This window comes from Lynx canadensis, chromosome B4 (assembly GCF_007474595.2).
Source record: "Lynx canadensis isolate LIC74 chromosome B4, mLynCan4.pri.v2, whole genome shotgun sequence".
In the NCBI taxonomy this organism is placed as follows: domain Eukaryota; kingdom Metazoa; phylum Chordata; class Mammalia; order Carnivora; family Felidae; genus Lynx; species Lynx canadensis.
Genome location: NC_044309.1, coordinates 50,948,304 through 50,967,374, shown reverse-complemented (window position 1 = coordinate 50,967,374; position 19,071 = coordinate 50,948,304). Strand labels below are relative to the sequence as shown.

General features: G+C 36.7%; 1 pseudogene; it reads right to left on the bottom strand.

Annotated features, from left to right (window-relative positions):
• Positions 1-8,623: 8,623 nt before the first annotated feature.
• LOC115518663 overlaps positions 8,624-19,071 on the bottom strand; it is a 141,702-nt pseudogene continuing 131,254 nt past the window's right edge.

Here is a 19,071-nt window from a genome sequence, read left to right as displayed (position 1 = left end):
GATGCTCTCTGATGGGCATAAACATGATACACAAAGATATGAATATTTTATGTTCTAAGAGATCCATTCACACATTTTTTTCTCTGGTCCTTTTTGTCATCGTCACCCAGTTTTGTTTCGTACTGATCTCTAGCCAACTGGCAAAACCACCGATTGCTGCCTAGAAATCTGTACCATGGGCCACTTTTCATAACATACAAAAGATAGACAACATAGTGCACTTCTTGAAACTGGCAAATGGGATAATTTCCTTCTACTAAAGAACTTCATGGTAACCTCTGTGTAATGAGGCACAGTCCTCTTATGGCTGGCACTAATATCTCAAGCTTAGGAAAGATCTCTATCAACTAGGTACATTCAGATTGGATTGCTATGTAAATGAGAAATAAATTTTATTGTGTAATGTTATTCTAGCAAATTCAATGTTATGCTTTTTTTAGTCAACTATTTGCAAGGATTTCATTAATATTTTATAGTTTCAATATTGTCTTCATATATATATGTACATAGGTAAATATATATATACGTATATATTTATATATATATCAGTTTAACCATTATATTTTAATTTTTTGTTTTATTTTGTTCTAATTATTCTCTTGGATAATTTCCGTTTTAGAGATTTGGTCTTCATTCTTTAAAATTATTTTCCCAGTTCAAAAAAGATTCTTTTGGGATGATTTGGTGTGAAAAACAACATGTTAATTTATGTGGTATGCAAGAACTCTAATGTCGATATGGTATGAAAATTCTTTAATAGTTTAATCCATGCATACCTGTCTGTGATGAGTTAGAATTCAAAATTCCTCTGTTAAGGATACAAATATTTGAATATATTTTACAATTTTATTTATTGTACCTTGATTTTTTTGTCAAGATGACTTGGGATGACACATCTTGTTATAAGGAGTCAGTGGAACAGAGTAACGCAAACAAATGTTCTCTCACACACGAAAGATAACTGTGAGGTGATATGTTAATTAACGTGATTGCAGTTTGATTGTGGTAATCATTTTAAACATATACGTGTGTGTGTGTGTGTATTAAATCATTATGTTGTATACCAAATCTATTACAACTTTATTTTTCAATTTACCAAACCTGGAAAAAAGGGGACCAGGTTGGGAAAGGGGCTTGAGCTTGATCTGTTCCTACATCATCTGTTCTCACCTGTTCCCATCGGCTCCTCCCTGGGATTTAGCTTTGGGAGCCAGGAGTCAACATATATGAATCTGGTTGCCCTGAAGGCACAGGGCTGGAGATACCACACAGGATTAGTAACCACACAGCCACTCAATATATGAGCATATCCAGCCTCTACCCTTGGACTAACTGATGCCAAGTAGAGCAGAGACGAGTTAGCCCACAGAATCTTGCCCCAATTGCAGATTCGTGAGCGTAATTGCCATTGTTGGGGGCTATTAAACCATTGTTTTGGGGTTATGTGATAATAGATAACCAGAATAGATAACTTATTAAAACTCTTGGAAGTTCAGACAATACAAAATATTTGGCTTTCTTATCGGGGAAAAATGTGAAAAAAAGAACAAACCCGCTTTAAGCCACTTCAAAACAGTCTAGAACCTGAAGTTGTCGCAATATCAGTTTTCTTGTGAATGTAATTCACACGTAAAGCAACTTGCAAGAACCTAAAAAGTAATAAATTACAGTTTTCCAAAGTGAGAAAACCACATCTGCTTACAGAGAAACAAATACATCAACATGAGACCATAGAATATTGTAGGTTTAGGATAGCAAGTGTGTCTATAAATCTCAGAGATAGTTAAGCTGTATCACTAGGCTGGGAATTGCCTAAGCTGCTTCTAGTAAAAAAGATGCTGTCATTCACTTTGGATGAGCTTCAGTGAGATAACACATAATGAGGGGCAACAGCTGAGGAAGGGAATGCCAAAAGGGAGGGGCCTTTAAAATGGTTTTGATTTAATACAAGGCATGCACTATTAATAAAGAGGTTGAATGATACCTGTATGTTTTATAGGTTTATAAATTGGCTGTAGTAAAATATTTTACATCTTAGATCACTAGGTATTGTTTCAGCTTATTATGGGAGATATCTATCTAGAGTTGACTGAATTGTATTAATCTGAACCTAGTTTAATGATGCCTTAACATTTTTATGGGGGAATTTAATGTTTGCAATATCCATGTTCCTTATTTGAAAGCGTGACTTATAGGTTTCTCATCTTCCTTAAATTATGAAATCCTTCAGCTAATAAAGGAAAATGATTATAGTTTGCAAAAAAGGCAAAGTCATTTAATAATCCATATAACTGTCTATTGTAGGACTTTGCATAATAATTGTAATTTAGCTATTAAGGATTCTAAAGGCAGTTATCAGTCATACTCTACAATTCTGGGGGAATCAGGCAAAGCCCAAATTATTTAAAGTATTTTAAATTCCCAAAGAAAAAAAAAAGACACACTATAAATTGGAAATATACTTTATAATGACAACATATTATTTCAAAGTAAAGAAGAAGGTCATCATAATTTTCAAATGTATAAACTACCAAACAGATTGTTTTTTTTTTCTTTTGGATAGAGATACAATTTAATAATGGGAATGTAAGTTCCTCCAAGGAGGGAATTAGAAGACTCTATAGTACTAGTTGCAATGTGGAATTTTACCAACATTTTAGTAATCCTGAACCACTAAGGCATGAAGAATTAAGAGAAGAAAACCAGACCATTGAAGAAGAGTAAGATATGAAATTACTTGCCATTATTTGAGAGTATGACCATGAGTTACTGCTGTAGCGTCTAGACCATTCTATAGGACTAAAGATGACTGATATCTAGACACTTGGAAACATTCAAACAGATATTAAGTTAAGCTGGTGTTTTTTCCAGACATAAATTTATTTTCAAGGTAATCAATTATTTAGTTTTGGATGATTTGGGTACAGTTCTACATGTAAACACATCTAGGAATTAAAATTCTTGGGTTGGTTTGGAGGTAGAATGTTTAATTCATTCAAACAAAAATTCTTTATTTAAAAAAAATTTTTATGTTTTATTTATTTTTGAGAGAGAGACAGAGTGTGAACAGGGGAAGAGCGGAGAGAGAGGGAGACAGAATCCGAAGCAGGCTCCAGGCTCTGAGCTGTCAGCACAGAGCCCGACGCGGGGATCGAACTCACAAACTGCGAGGTCGTGACCTGAGACGAAGTGGGATGCTCATCAACTAAGCCACCCAGGTACCCCTAAACAAAAAGTCTTTTAAAAATAACCAGTTGGATGACTTTTGTCAGAAAATTTTAAAGTCTAGACTATAAGAAGTGTGTATTTTGCTTACATTGTCATTCTCCAAAATAAGAGAGGTTTTGAGCAAACCCTGCTAAAAAGTAGTTTAAAAATTATGGGGGGCGCCTGGGTGGCGCAGTCGGTTGAGCGTCCGACTTCAGCCCGGTCACGATCTCGCGGTCCGGGAGTTCGAGCCCCACGTCAGACTCTGGGCTGATGGCTCGGAGCCTGGAGCCTGTTTCCGATTCTGTGTCTCCCTCTCTCTCTGCCCCTCCCCCGTTCATGCTCTGTCTCTCTCTGTCCCAAAAATAAATAAACGTTGAAAAAAAAAATTATGGGTTTGATCATTCTAAATTACTATTTATTATTTTAATAATGTCTTTTTAAGGCTTAACATTTTTTTTTTTAATTTTTTTTTCAACGTTTATTTATTTTTGGGACAGAGAGAGAGACAGAGCATGAACGGGGGAGGGGCAGAGAGAGAGGGAGACACAGAATCGGAAGCAGGCTCCAGGCTCTGAGCCATCAGCCCAGAGCCCGATGCGGGGCTCGAACCCACGGACCGCGAGATCGTGACCTGGCTGAAGTCGGACGCCTAACCGACTGCGCCACCCAGGCGCCCCTAAGGCTTAACATTTTGTAGATAAGATTAACACATGTCTTTGTGTATATGTATATAGATATACTACCATATACGTAAATAATGTTTTCATAGATATGTTATTATTTAATCAGATAATAACCCATTCTGTCAGAAGGAATACAAAATATCAAGTGAGTTAAAGGCAGAGAAAATAAGAGAAAAAATGAGGTTGGTATATGTGAGAAAAGTTGCATTCAAAATTATAAAATTGGGGACAGATTCCAGGATGGATCCCATCCCATGGGGAATGATTGGATACATATAAGTGTTAGAACAATAGGTTTGTAGTTACAAAAAATGAATAGTTGTTCATTAGTACAGCATTATAGTTAAAATAAGTGGGCATGAGACAAAACGAGATTGAACAGTTCAGATGAAACTGAAATATAACTGAGGAATGAGATAATGTCCCCATTGTTCTTAGCAAACATCAGAATTTGAAGAAGAATTAGTGGATGTCTATAAAGTATTAGAAAATTAAACCTAGGAGAAAAGTTCACAAAAGGAGAATTTTGTACCAAAACCAAAATATACGCAATTTGGGTACCTTATTTTATAACAGTGAATAACATGTAACCAAGAAACTATGTAAAATGAAAAAAAAAGATATTTTGGAAAATGTATTTTCTCTTACTACATTTTTACTTGTTAAAATCAGTATGTTAGTTTGTGATATTCAATGTTCTAAAAATCAGGAATAGAGCAACAAATGCTTTGGTTACTTCTTTTTCCGTTAGTAACACCTGCTGCTGTGTCAATTATCTATTTGAGGACACTCACCAAACACTGTTGATGGAAAATGATGAAAGGTAAACCCAGAACTTTGATTAATGATCAAAGATCATTTTATTAAATATTTATTAAAATATCTTTAAACAACATAATTTCCTCTCATAAGGAAAATATAAAACAACATAGCTTTAGTAATTTTATTTTACCTTTATAGAATGACTAGTAAGTGGTATCTCTGGAAGAAACTTTAATTTGGACACATTGGCATGTATTTTTAAATTTTTTTAATTAAAAATAAATAAACGTTAGAAAAATAATAATAATAGGAGGGCCGCATGTGTGGCTCAGTCAGTTAAGCATCCGACTTTGGCTCAGGTCATGTTCTCACAATTCATGGGTTGGAGCCCCACGTTGGGATCTGTGCTGACAGCTCAGAGCCTGGAGCCTGCTTCAGATTCTGTGTCTCCCTCTCTCTCTGACCCTCCCCTGCTCACGCTCTGCTCTCTCTCTCTCTCTCTCTCACAAAATAAATAAACATCAATCAATCAATCAATCAATATTCACAGTTAGAAGATTAACAAAAGCAGGACTGGCCAGAATAGTGCTTATTAAAGGCAAACTCCGATGAGATAAAGATTTGGTTGTTGGAAATGTTAGGGCAGAGGCTCGGAGATGTGGTTTACTATTATTTGTGTGTGTACCATTTGTTTAATGGAAACAAAACAAAACAATTTGTGTCATGTTATTCACCACATATAATTTCTTCCCTGTAATATGAAGATGGCAAGTTTAGGAACCACCTCCCACCTCAAAGAGCACAGCCAACTAAATCAGTCCTGGTTATGCATAGAAATTATGCTGAGATGAACACAATAGCCAGAGTGCTGGAGAATGCACACCGTTCCCTTCCCAAAATAATGATTGACAGGATGATGAAGATAGGATAAGATAGGTGCACCATATGTTGGCAATCCAGGCCATAGACATCTTTCTTTTTAGAGGGATCAAGAAACATAAAACACAGTTAAATCCCCCCACCTTACACATACATTAAAAATAATGGATTTTTGAAAATATTCCTTAAGACAAAAACACAGCAATAGTAATATGAAAGAGGAAGGTATATGTCTGAAGATAATTTTAAAAATGAAAATGAAAATTGGAAGTCTAGAGCAGACTTTAAAATCTGCATTTTTGTTAATGAAGAGTCAAATTGGCATTACAGAAAATCAGTTAAATGGCACTGATATAAAACAGAAGATTTTTTAAGAACATGAAGACAGTCAAATAAATGAACATATTAAAAAGCATGTAATACAAATATTATAGATATGAAGATTAGAATCTAACTATAATAATAATAATAATAATACATATTCTTGGAATATAGAAGCAATAGTCCTTATCCTGGTAGTGTAAGGAGATAAAATTCTACATCTCAAATATGATTCAGTGTGTTTCAGAAAGAAAAAAAAAACATTCCAGGGGCGCCTGGGTGGTTCAGTCAGCTAAACGTCTGACTTTTGATTTTTGCTCAGGTCATGATCTCTGGGTTTATGAGTCTGAGCCCCTTGTCAGGCTCCCTGCTGATAGTGTCCAGCCTGCTTGGGATTCTCTTTCTTTTCAGCTCTCTCTCCCCCTACCCCGCTCTCTCTCCCGCTCTCAGGATAAATAAATAAATTAAAAAAACAAAAAAAACAAAAAAAACAAAAAACAACAACCATATTCTGGTCTCCCAGAAAAAAAAACAAGTAAAAGCAATTGAAAAAATTCAGCATGACTTAAACTCTTTGCAATTATATGAACAGAAGTTAGTTAAGAAAAGTAAAAAGTCTAAAGAGTTTAGAGGGAAGGTTTTGCAAAAGTCTAATTATAAAGACAGCTAAATTCTGGTTAAAATAAGACAAAAGAAAGACAGTTTCAGGTATGCAAGTGCTCTGAAAAAATACACTCAATGTTACTTAAAAATTATCAAAGTTTCAATTCCAAAAAACAGAGAATAATCAAAATGAAGAATTTAGGAACTAGAAGGCTATAAAAGAAATTGTGATAAGTCTAATTATATGCATAGAATGAGGTATGTGATATTATTTATTATCAATGACTAAAGTGACATTTGTGGAAATCTAGGCTATGATTAATCATACGATTAATCAGAAAAACAAACTATTTCAAGTAGACTTTGTTAGAGCAGAGAAAAAATTTAACAATATTATTGTCTAACAATATGTTTAAATTTTTTTTTTTCCAACGTTTATTTATTTTTGGGACAGAGAGAGACAGAGCATGAACGGGGGAGGGGCAGAGAGAGAGGGAGACACAGAATCGGAAACAGGCTCCAGGCTCTGAGCCATCAGCCCAGAGCCCGACGCGGGGCTCGAACTCACGGACCGCGAGATCGTGACCTGGCTGAAGTCGGACGCCCAACCGACTGCGCCACCCAGGCGCCCCTAACAATATGTTTAAAATAATTATGATATAAAAATAGTTATGATATGTAGACTATACAATCATTTATTGAGTACATACTATGTATGTATGTATGTATTGAGTACATACATGCTATATGGCTTAAATATATTTTATGTAAATATATAAAGTGCCCTGCAAAGAAGATGTTATCTTATTTTACAAGGTTGAATCTTTTATATATCTCAATATAATTAAAAAGATTAATCTAGATCAAAGGCCAATTATTGTCTGAGTTAGAATTCACAAATAAATGTAATTGGCTCTAAACAGCTCTCCCCACCACAATACCCTCCTTCAATACTACTGAAAAATATATAGACATTTTAAATCATTTCTACAAGTGGTTTTGAGTTATACAGGAAGATGCCTACGTTTTGATAATAACATTTTTTTAATTTTTTTCATTTTTGAGAGAGACAGAGCACAAGCAGGGGAGGGGCAGAGAGAGAGGGAGACAGAATCAGAAGCAAGCTCCAGGCTCTGAACTGTCCACATCTGGCTTGAACTCGTGAACTCCAAGATCATGACCTGAGCGGAAGTTGGTCGCTTAACCGACTGAGCCACCCAGGCACCCCTTATGTTTTGATAATAAATATAAAAGTAAAATATGAAAGTACAGGTTAAGTATGATTTCACTTAAGGACAAAAGTACCACAAAAAAAGGATCGCAAAGAAATATACCATATGATTATTAGCTAGTGCACCTCAAGAGTTTTATATTATGTGAGAGACCCCCTCCCCCAGATAATATGTTCTTTATCTAAAAGTTGCCATTGTTTATGTAACTCAATATGTCTTTCTCCTTGTGCAGCTAATGACCTTTATGTCAAAGTATTTTTCTGAGAAACTAGTGAAACTTTTAGGGCCTAGTATGTGTGGAACCTAGCATCTGTAAAACACATTTTAAAAACAAGTAAAGTGATTAATATTGATCGACAATGTGTTATGGGCCAGGTGTTGCTCTAAGCTTTGGGGATAGAGCAGCAAATGAGACATATAAAAGTCCATACCTTCGTAAAGCTTGTATTTTAGTGGGAAGACACAATGATAAACAAAATATGTACATTATACAGGATGTCAGATAATGATAAATGCATGAAGACTACGGTGAGAAGTAAGTCAGCCAAGAAGGACAGGCATGCTGCAGGAGGGGCAGTGAAAGACTGGTGGCTATTTATTTATTCATGAGACAGAGAGAGCATGAGCACAGGGGAGGAGAAGAGAGACAGAGACAGAGAATCCCAAGCAGGCTCTCCACTACCTGCACTGAGACTGTGAGATCATGACCTGAGCTGAAATCAAGAGTCAGAGGCTTAGCCTGTTGAGCCCCCAAGAGTGGTGGCTATTTTAAAAGAAGGTTAGGTTTGGCATTCTCGAGCAGATCCTTTGAGCGAAAATCAGGAGAGAAGCATTCACAGAAAAAGCAAAACATTTCCCCCCTAGTCCAAAGCCATGTGGTTTATTGGGGGCTGGCACCATGCGGGCTGTAATGGGTAGGAGGAGCCCCGTGCCTCAGTCCTCAGCGGCGTTGAGCTGCATGTCGCCTGGTCTCGCAAAGCTCTCCACCGCAGTCTTTGGCTGGGGAGCTGTAAGGCCAGGCAGGCCTGGGAAGGGACTTAGGGGCCTCCACCGAGCCCCGGTCCAGCTCTGCAGGCGGAGCATCACCACCACCATCCTCACCTGGTCTTCAGTGACTAGGTGCCAGGGCTCGAGCTGCTGTGGGCTGTACTTCTCCACCTGGTTGCGGAGCTCCATGAGCTCCGCAGGTGGACCTACTTGGCGCACTTGAACTTCCTCATGCCTTGGGCCTTCTGATGTGCACGTGAAGCTGCCCCACCACTTTGAAGGTCTTCCCGCCCATCTGGCAGAAGTGGGGCCGACCCTCCTGGTGGCTGCGGGCCATGTGCCTCAGCAGGATCCCTTTTAGGGGAAGCGCTGTTTGCCGAACTCACACCTGAAGGGCCTCTCGCCCATGGGGGTACAGTTGTGCTTGTCCGGGCTGGCTTGGGGTACAGAAGGTTTTGTCACCGAGGTGGCACTGGAAGGGCTTCTTGCCTGTGTGCGTGCTCAGGTGCGGGTCGAGGCCGGCCTTCTAGAGAAAGGCGTGGCTCCAGAATTCACAGACACACGGCCTCTCGTTCCTGCGCTTGGCCTTCATGCGCATCTGCTGGCCATTTCTGCCGGAGGCCCCACTCCTTGAACAGAAACAGCTTCTCCCCGCAGTGCTTAAAAGGCTCACGCAGCTGCAGTTCTCTTGGGACATGAACATTTGGCACAGACGGGACGGGCATGGAGCTTGGCAGCTCTATGCAGCTTGATCACGTACCTCTTCGAGGCCTCCTTAGTGAACTGCTGGGTGGAGGAAGAACACGCGGAGCACATCTCCCCCGTGTGGGACGCCGGGTGCAGCTGCGGCTCCAGCCTCCGGTGGAAGGTCTCCCAACACACGGAGCCTGAGAAGACCTGTTCCCAGCCGTTGATATAATTTCGGGCTTCATGCTCCAAGAGTTTCTCCTGTTCCAAAAAAACCCTGTGCACATTTGGGACATTGGAAGAGTTCCTCCCCAGTGTGTTTCCTGTTGTCAATTTTTAGATGCTATTTGCTAAGGCACGTTTTGGCAGAAAAAGGAAGGTCTTGAGTGTCCCCTCTTTCACCTGTTTCTTACCTGCCTTGAATTCAAAGTAATTACTGTGCCAAAGTGGCAGATTCTGAGGTGGCACTTTACGATTTCTTTCAAAGGAATATATATACTTTCTAGGATTATAGGGGCTGGGTGCCTATTTTTATGGTACAGAGTAGAGTGGGGGGACAGCACCTAGAGAAAGTATTTCAAGCCTAGTGAAAAAACCCTCTGTGTGTTTGAGAGCTGACAGGGAGGTCAGGATAGGACAGCAGTCAGAGAGACAATGATGGCATAATATGTGTTGTAGAATGCTTGGCCTTCCTAATTGAAAAATATAAAGAGGGGCACCTGGGTGGCTCAATCGGTTGAGCTTCTGACTTTGGCTCAGGTCATGATCTCGTGGTTGGAGAGTTTGAGCCCCAGCTCGGCCTCTCTGCTGTAACTAAGGAGCCCACTACAGATGCTCTGTCCCCCTCTCTCTCTGCCCCTCCCCCCACTCTCAAAAAGAAACAAAGCATTAAAAAATATCAACATCATTAAATATATATATTTATATTTATATACATATATAAATATATATACTTATATGTATATAAATATATATACATATATTTATATGTATATATATACATATATTTATATGTATATAAATACATATAAAGAAATTCACAACGTATACAGGAGACCTGCTTAGAATTACCAAATAAATGCTTACTATACTGCGACTAGCCCAGAATCTTTTATGTTTACAATTGTTTGATAAATATCTCACTACAAAACTCTTATTTACCCAATTTCAGGATAAAAAAGAGGTGTGCATGCATCTGGAATTATGAAGACAGAATGAGTGAATGCACTTTGCAAAGGCAGGCTCGATCTAACTCACAAATGGATGAGAAACCATCTTAGCACTATGCACATTGGCTATATCTCTGGACTTTTTAATCCTCTTATTTATTATTATTTTTGTTTTTGTTTTAAACATGAAAACTGCTTATGCTTATATTTCTAAATATCTATTATAAAAGTCAGTATCTAACATTGCTCCTTTTAAAACACAATTATAAAAGCATTTCTTATATCACCGTTAAATTTATTATGTTTCAGTGATATTTTGTTCCTTGTACGATAGGAAGTTAATAGGCCTCATGAACTGTATCTAGAATACAAGTTGTACGGGTAGCATATTCCAACCTCTAAATGCCTTTCATGTCAGCATGAGAGATACCATCAGGCATTTGAAAGCTCCAGCCTATTTATAAAGATACCATCAAAAACTGCCTGATGTAGCTGACTTATGAATCAATTATCTGAACTACACCAAGTGATGTATCTATTCTGAATTTTAGAGTCATATATTTGAAGCTAAACTACAAACAGATAAACTATTCAACAGCCTATCATGATTCTTATCTTCATGTTTATATCTGTCAAATGTAGGGAGAATAAAAGCAAAATCTGAGATTTTACCGGGAAGCTGTTAAAAAAAAATAAATCACACACGTACGAATTCTCTGTCTCTCTCTAACACACACACAGACACACAGACACACAGACATGTACTTGACAATCAAATTACCTATGACCTGAGGGAAAATGAACACAGAGATCAAAAAGTAAAATTAAAAATTTTTAAATAAGGTTTATTTATTAATTTTGAGAGAGACAGAGAGAGAATGGGGGAGGGGCAGAGAGAGGAGGGAGAGAGAATCCCAACCAGGCTCCACACCGTCAATGCAGAGCCAGACACAGGGCTCAAACCCACAAACCGCGAAATCATGACCTGAGCTGAAGTCAAGAGTCAGTCGCTTAACTGACCGAGCCACCGAATAACCCCCAAAAACTAAAATTTAAATAAAATCAAGGACACATGAAGGATTACTATTGTTGTAAAGGGGAAAACTAACAATAGGTAAAATTTATTCTCTTAAGTTTTATGTCTTAAATGGCTATTTCAGTAAACAGAAACGCTGTTGCTGTTCTAAAAGTTACAAAGTCACTGGATATGGAGAAGAAATGGTCCTGTTTCATTCCAGATGTTGTTGACAATAAGCCAAACTTAAGAGAGATGTGTGTCCTTTTTGCTTTGTTTTGTTTTTAGGTGATACTTCAAAAGACATTCAACTTAAAAAGTTACACTTCATTTGTAAATGTTAATTTACACTTTCATTGCTTTGTCTGATAGTATTCAGATTTTAGGGAAGACCCATCAGAAACAGAAAAAAATTTTTAATTTTTTTAATGTTTACTTTTGAGAGAGAAAGAGAGAGAGAGAGAGGGAGAGCAAGCATGAGCAAGTGGGGGAGGGGCAGAGAGAAGAATCTGAAGTCCGCGCAGAGCCCGACGTGGGGCTTGAACCCACAAACTGTGAGATCATGACCTGAGCCAAAGTCAACACTTAACTGACTGAGCCACCCAGGCACCCCAGAGAAACGGAAATATTAAGATAACAATGTGTTAATATAGACTGAGAAATGTTGTTACTTTAGTCAATGATTTATTTTCTCAACACAAAAACCTGTGTGAGACACCAAGTTAATATCAGAAGTTTGCTCTTCTGCATAGAATTGTAATAAAAGAAACTCAACATCTTACTGCTTCTTTGAAAAACAGTGACCGCCAAGGTGAGTGAAAAATAAGAGGCAGTTAGGCAAAAAATGCTGATAAAGGCGTTTGGAGTTTAATACAACATAAACCAAGGCTTCTGAAGTTATGTTCCCTATAGCAGAATCTCCTGGGGGAAGGGGGTAGATGTGAGGGGATAGAGTAAATTTAAAGTGCAGAGTCCGGTGTATGGAATTGTTGAATCACTATGTTATACACCTGAAGCTAATATTACTTTGTGTGTTAACCAACTGGAAATTAAAGAAAAACTTAAAAAAAAGGCAGAGTCCTGGGCTCCACCCTGGATTTACTAAATTAAAATCTGTGGGCACATCCTAGGATTTAGTCTTAATATGTTTTTTTAGTATTTCTTAGGCTCACTGGAGCTTGAAACACCTTTTCTGTTAAAGAAGGAATCAAGAAAGCTGGCATGGTAAGCAGGAGACAGGTCAAGATGGCCTAGGCCTCACGATAAGGGATTTGGTGTTTATGCTTAACATGGTGGGTGGCCATTGGGCAGGGGAATGATGTGCACATATTTGTGTTTTTTTTTTAATTTTATTTTTTTAACGTTTATTCATTTTTGAGACAGAGAGAGAGACAGACCATGAATGGGGGAAGGTCAGAGAGAGAGGGAGACACAGAATCTGAAACAGGCTCCAGGCTCTGAGTTGTCAGCACAGAGCCCGATGCGGGGCTCGAACTCACGGACCGCGAGATCATGACCTGAGCCGAAGTTGGACGCCCAACTGACTGAGCCACCCAGGCGCCCCATATTTGTGTTTTTAAAATACTATTCTACCTGTAGTGTAAATAAGGGCAATGTGAAGAAAAGAATGGAATCAGGGAAACCATAGTCAGGAAGGAGGTGGTTGTAATGATCCAGCCCCAAGATGGTCATGGGTTGCACTAATAATAATTAAAACAATATTAAAAGTCATAGCTAACCCGTACTGAGCTACTATGTACCATAAAAAGTGCTTTACAAGCATTTTCTCACTTAAATTTTAAAACTACCCTATGAGGTAGGTGGGAACAATTACTATCCTTATACAGACAAAACAGAAAACCTCAACTCAGTTATCAAGTACTTTATATAATTAGCAAGTGGTAAAACACGGATTCAGATTCCACATCTGTCAGACTCAGCCGCCTATGTTTTTTCAACTTCTTTTAATGTTTATTTATTTTTAAGAGAGAGAGAAAGAGAGTGCTTGTGGGGGAGGTGCAGAGAGAGGGAGACACAGAATCTGAAACAGGCTCCAGGCTCTGAGCTGTCAGCACAGACTGACGCGGGGCTTGAACTCATGGACCGCGAGATCATGACCTGAGCCAAAGTTGGATGCTTAACTGACCAAGCCACCCAGACGCCCCTCAGCTGCCCATATTTTTAATTGCTGTGTTACTGTGTAAGAAGCAGTGAAGCAGCAGATTAGGGAACCACAGAAAAGACAGAATTTGCAGGATCGATAGTTGCTTATATGACAAAAGAGATAGGGAGGCCTGAGATGAGGCCTGGAACTTGGGATGGATTGTGATACTCTTCGCTGGCGTCAGCGAATACGGTAGAAAGAAAGAGAATATATTCAGTTTTGGATTTTGAGTTTATGATGTTTCTGGAACATCTATGCAGGTACGTCCAATAGGCAGATGAATATAACATTTTGGAGTTTGTGATACAAATCTCTGTAGTATGTATTTATAGTATGTAGTATAAGACTGTAGGATGAAAAGTCAGAGGCACATAGAAGAAACTCAAGGTCTAATATCCAAATGCTTGAATACAGTGAGAAGAAAAGAAGGCTTATAGCAAAACATTAAGAGCACTAACAGGCAGGGAGGAGGAAGTACCTAAAACTGTTACCATATAATATTTCCAAACTGGGTCCCTCTGAGAGTGAAAGGAGACACTGGTAATGATTACAGTGAGGTGATGGGCATAAGTGGGTTCTGACCCAGGTCGGCCAGCACATAAAGCCACCCTTCTCTAAGGAGACTAAGAAATGAGCATTTTAAAAGGCAGGCAGAAAGCCAGCCAACAGTGTTAGCATTGAATCCAGGAGCATTTTCAGTATCCCTGTAAGGCTTATGTGTGCATAAACACATTTGCTCTCAGGAAGCCCATAATTTAAGTTGTGATTTCCGTCTTCCCAGTGTGGGCACCATGAGTGGGAAAAATCACTTACAGAGTGTTGTCTTCTCTGGCTTCCCTAAGTATCACATTCCACATAAAGATAAAACTTCTACCTGGATTTAAATGATTATTTCAGTGAAAATTTCATCTACTTTTCTTTAGAGTTCTTCGTTTGTTGTGAAAACTTATAATAACACATATTAGTTTTTGAAAGATGTTAAAATATCTTCATTTTTGGAAAACCGCTTAAGGAACAACGATGAAGATTAGGCTGCCCCATTTGTCATCTGTGATCTGGAAATGATCTCATGTTTACAACCCCTGGAATATTTCTATAGATGACTGTGATACCATCTATCGTTATTTATTTTTGCACTTATTTCAGAGCAGTTTTACAATCCTGATTTCAAATTGTGGGTTAAGCCTTATTTCCTTTTGGTGTTCTGATGTTAACTTACTGATATGATTTTCTTACAATTAAAGGAGACTTAATATTCTCAGGATCATTATGTCTTTTATTAGAAGAGGAATATCATCACCTAGTTACTCTGCTCAATTTCTTCTCACATAACCATTTCCAGTGCACTCTAGTCAAATTGGCTATTGTTTTTCCTTTCTCATTCCCTATAGTATTGGTGGTTATTCTTTCCCACATAGCACGGGCCTTTTTTTTTTAAGAGAGCGAATAGGGGAGAGGGACAGAGAGAGAGGGAGAGAGAGAACCTTAAGCAGGATCCACACCTAGTGTGGAGCCCCACGCAAGACTCAGTCCCACGACCGTGAGGGATTGATTCAGCTTGAGCCAAAATCAAGAGGTGGACTCTCAACCAACTAAGCCACCAAGGTGCCCCATCACAAGGGCTATTTTCTAACTTTCTCTTAACACATGAAATATTCTTTGTTAATCATGCTGGTTTTATTCTATTATAGATATACTCAGGTTTTTATAAATATATACATGGAAAAATTAATCTTTGATATATGTATTTTTGTCCATAATAATATTGTGAGGTCCATAATGGTTCAGGACATTAACATGTGTAGTTTAAGAATGTAATAAATACTCAATAAACATTTGTTGAAGGGATTAAATTTCAGGATTATTCAAGTATAGAATAACACTTTGTATAAAGTAGATACAGAAATTTTAACTTGGCCTTCATAACGTACTGTAGTAGGTTGTAGAACAATGCTTGATATTAAAATGCCCTGCTCTTTTTTCTGCATTATCAAAATATCTCACAAAGTAATTACAGCAAATTCTTCTAATTTAAAGTTTATTATATCCTTAGAAATATTGCAAAATATAACAAAAGACATTATATAGGTCTGCCTTTGCACAGAAGTAATCAGAAAGTATTCTGTCTCACATATGTATTAAAAACAATATAAAAGTCTAGAGCTGCAAAAGAAATACAGTTAAAGATGAGTAGGAATGTAATAAAAATTTAAATATTTGATATGTGATATGAAATAGATGACATTTGTGAACTTCCAGAGCATATTTCTTTTGAGGTAACAAATGTGATGTCTTCAATACTTGATGTTGTCTCATAAATCAAAGGAAAATAATACAGCAGCTACTCCATATAAAATGGGTAAGGTTCACAAAGAAGAAAATATAAATAACCAATGAACAAACAGATCAAAAATTATTCAAGTTTCTAGTAACCAAAAAAAATTAAGATAAAAATAGTGAAAAGATTCAGCCTGGTCTATCACATGGGTAAATGTTAAGATGAGAATAATACTCAGTGAAAAAACCAGGATAGTGAGGCTGGCATTTCCTGCACCTTGCTGGTAGTATACACATTTATTAAACTTTACAGGAAATTAATTTGTCAGTATGTATCAAGAGTCTATGCCTGAAAAATCTGATTTTCTCTATGTGCATGGTATTGTGTAGATTTAGTACATTTTATTAAAAAATAAAATCACATTAAAAACACAATAATGCTTTATATAACTCCTCATTATTCACTTTTTTCTGACATAATTGTTTAATTATTATTAAATTTAGAGAGGGAGTGGACAGGAAAATATATGTATATTCCCTTTTTTCAAATTTTTGTGCAGTCCTATGATTTTTCTCTAAATATTCAGATTTAGAACAGTCCAAACTCTATCAAAAAGTAGGTTAGTTTAAATTTCTACAATATTTTCTTTTAATGTTTAAGTTATTTCAGTTATGTTTTTATGTGGAAAGGAGAAATGAATTCTGATTTTCTTGTTCTACTATGCATAGTTACAGTCCACTTGATTACACACTGGAAATTTATGCAAAAATTTGTTTTGAAGTTTAAATAATATGTTTCTGAGTAGATCTATACTTAAAACTATAGAAATTTTTTTTTTCCATAAGACCCTTTGTTCTGACCTGGGTCAGAATTATCGGCAGCATTTTATTCATTATGTTTCTAATTTTTAAAAATATAAAGATCACATTTACTTCAATTCTTAGTCAAAGCTGGCTTTGTGGTAAGAGCTCTTACTTTCCCTGGGGTATTCTTTCATTATTTCAGTGGAATATTGTAAGGACCAAATGTACTACTTGGAACTTTTAAATTTCTAATGATGTTACAGGGCAAGATAGAAATAATACATAGGGCAATTATTCCTCTTTAACTCCTTCAAGATGCAAAGAGGTACACACATACAACTCAGTCTTTTGAAATAATATTTGTATTTTTTTGCCATGATATACTTAGTATTTCAGGATTCGTTTTACAAATTGTTTTTATCTAATGGGAAGAGTAGGAAATTTTAAGGTATTCAACTAATTATCCAATTAATTTATATTACTAATTTTATAGATGTGAGTATTTAGCATAAATGTTATTTCTTATTTCAGTTTTATACAATTAAAAATTCCACAAGGTGAATTATAAAATTATATTTCATTATTTTAACCATCGATGTGATAATAGTTTTTTGACATAATCATCTTAAATTGGTCATTTTATTTTGTGTGTATTAACACTTATTTAATGAATGCTCTGTAGTCACATATTGATGTTTTTTCAATTTTTGTTATAATATATACTGCAATTATATGTGTTATGATACACCTAGTTTTTCATAAGATTATTATACAGGTAGGATAACATTCTGGAATAGGAAAAAAGTCAAACAATTGCAATGTTTTAAGATTTTTGATACTTATTGCCAAATTACTTGCTAGGTAAGTCTTCCAACTTATACCATTTCCAGTACTGTTGAAGGTATAATACTATCTTTGCTTATCCATTATTTCTTTGGTTTTACAATATCTTCTGCATTTGGTCCTTAGGGGACTTTTTCTTACTACAAAATTCATTTTCTACATTTGAGAATATTCATTCTGCTATGGAAGAAAGGAAAGTGAATAGAATAACTTACATGTTTAACTTGTGCGGCTTAGAAAGATAAAGTAGATCATATATCTGTGAATATAGAAGGGGATGGGAGAAAGCAGAAATACCTAACTAATATTCACAAGGCACTAAATATACATGAGGCACCTGGGACACTAAATATTCATGACATACTAAATATACATGAGACATTCAATATCCTTGCAATCTTAATTCAGCCAACATTTGATGACTGCCATCATGGCCCCATGAGTCCTCTGCCCTTGCAAGAAACATTCAAACCTCAGTTTTTGTCCTTGTGTCCATCCCGTCATCATACCACAAACACTACACACCCAAGAGCCAGGTAGTGCCCTTTTGACTTAATTGCATTATATCCTAAGCCAGTTAAGCACCCATCTCTGTCACTCAGCTTTGTGCTGTGTGCTCTAATTTAACTCAAGTCATTCAATTTGTTCTGTGAGCCTTTCCATTCCCTGATCTCTGGGGGAGCTTGTCTGGTAGCATACTTGTACTTGGAGGCTACCTTTGTATTAAGATAATTTCTCACATGACATTTTCTTACCTTCCCACTTGTAAATTTAAATACTTTTAAATACATTTTAAGCATTATTAGGTGTTTGTGTGAAGAATTTTAATAACATACAGTATTAACCAATAGAGAAATGGGAATACATGTACTAATGACTGTGTAAATTTACACAAATTATCTTTCATCCAGTAATTCAACTTTTAGTAATTATTCTGCAATGTTTGCAAATGTACACAAAGAGACTTGTGTAAAGTAATAGTAAAACCTTTAAAATAATGTAAATATCTATTAAGAGGTAAAAGAATACTCTGAAGCCATTAAAAAGAGATCTCAGAAAATATATGGAATTTAAAATAGAAGGTATAAAAGTGTGTGTAGCATGTTCCTATATGTGTAAAAAGAAGACATAGCTTTATTCAACATACACTTTTGTGAAATCTTATACGTTTGTGTATTTGTGTGTGTGTGTCTGTATTAATACCTGCAATTTTTCTGACAAACACACAAGAAGGCTCATATACCTATGGAAATGAAGTGGAGGTCTGAAATGGAAACAAAGATCAGTATTTTATATTTGTTTACTGTTTGTTTTCTTATGGAGTGCATGTACTATTATAATGATGATAAGGATAATAGACTTAATATATAAAGTAGTAGTTATAAGACCAGAGTCTGGAGTTAAGATGCCCCTAATTGTTTAGTTTCATGATCTT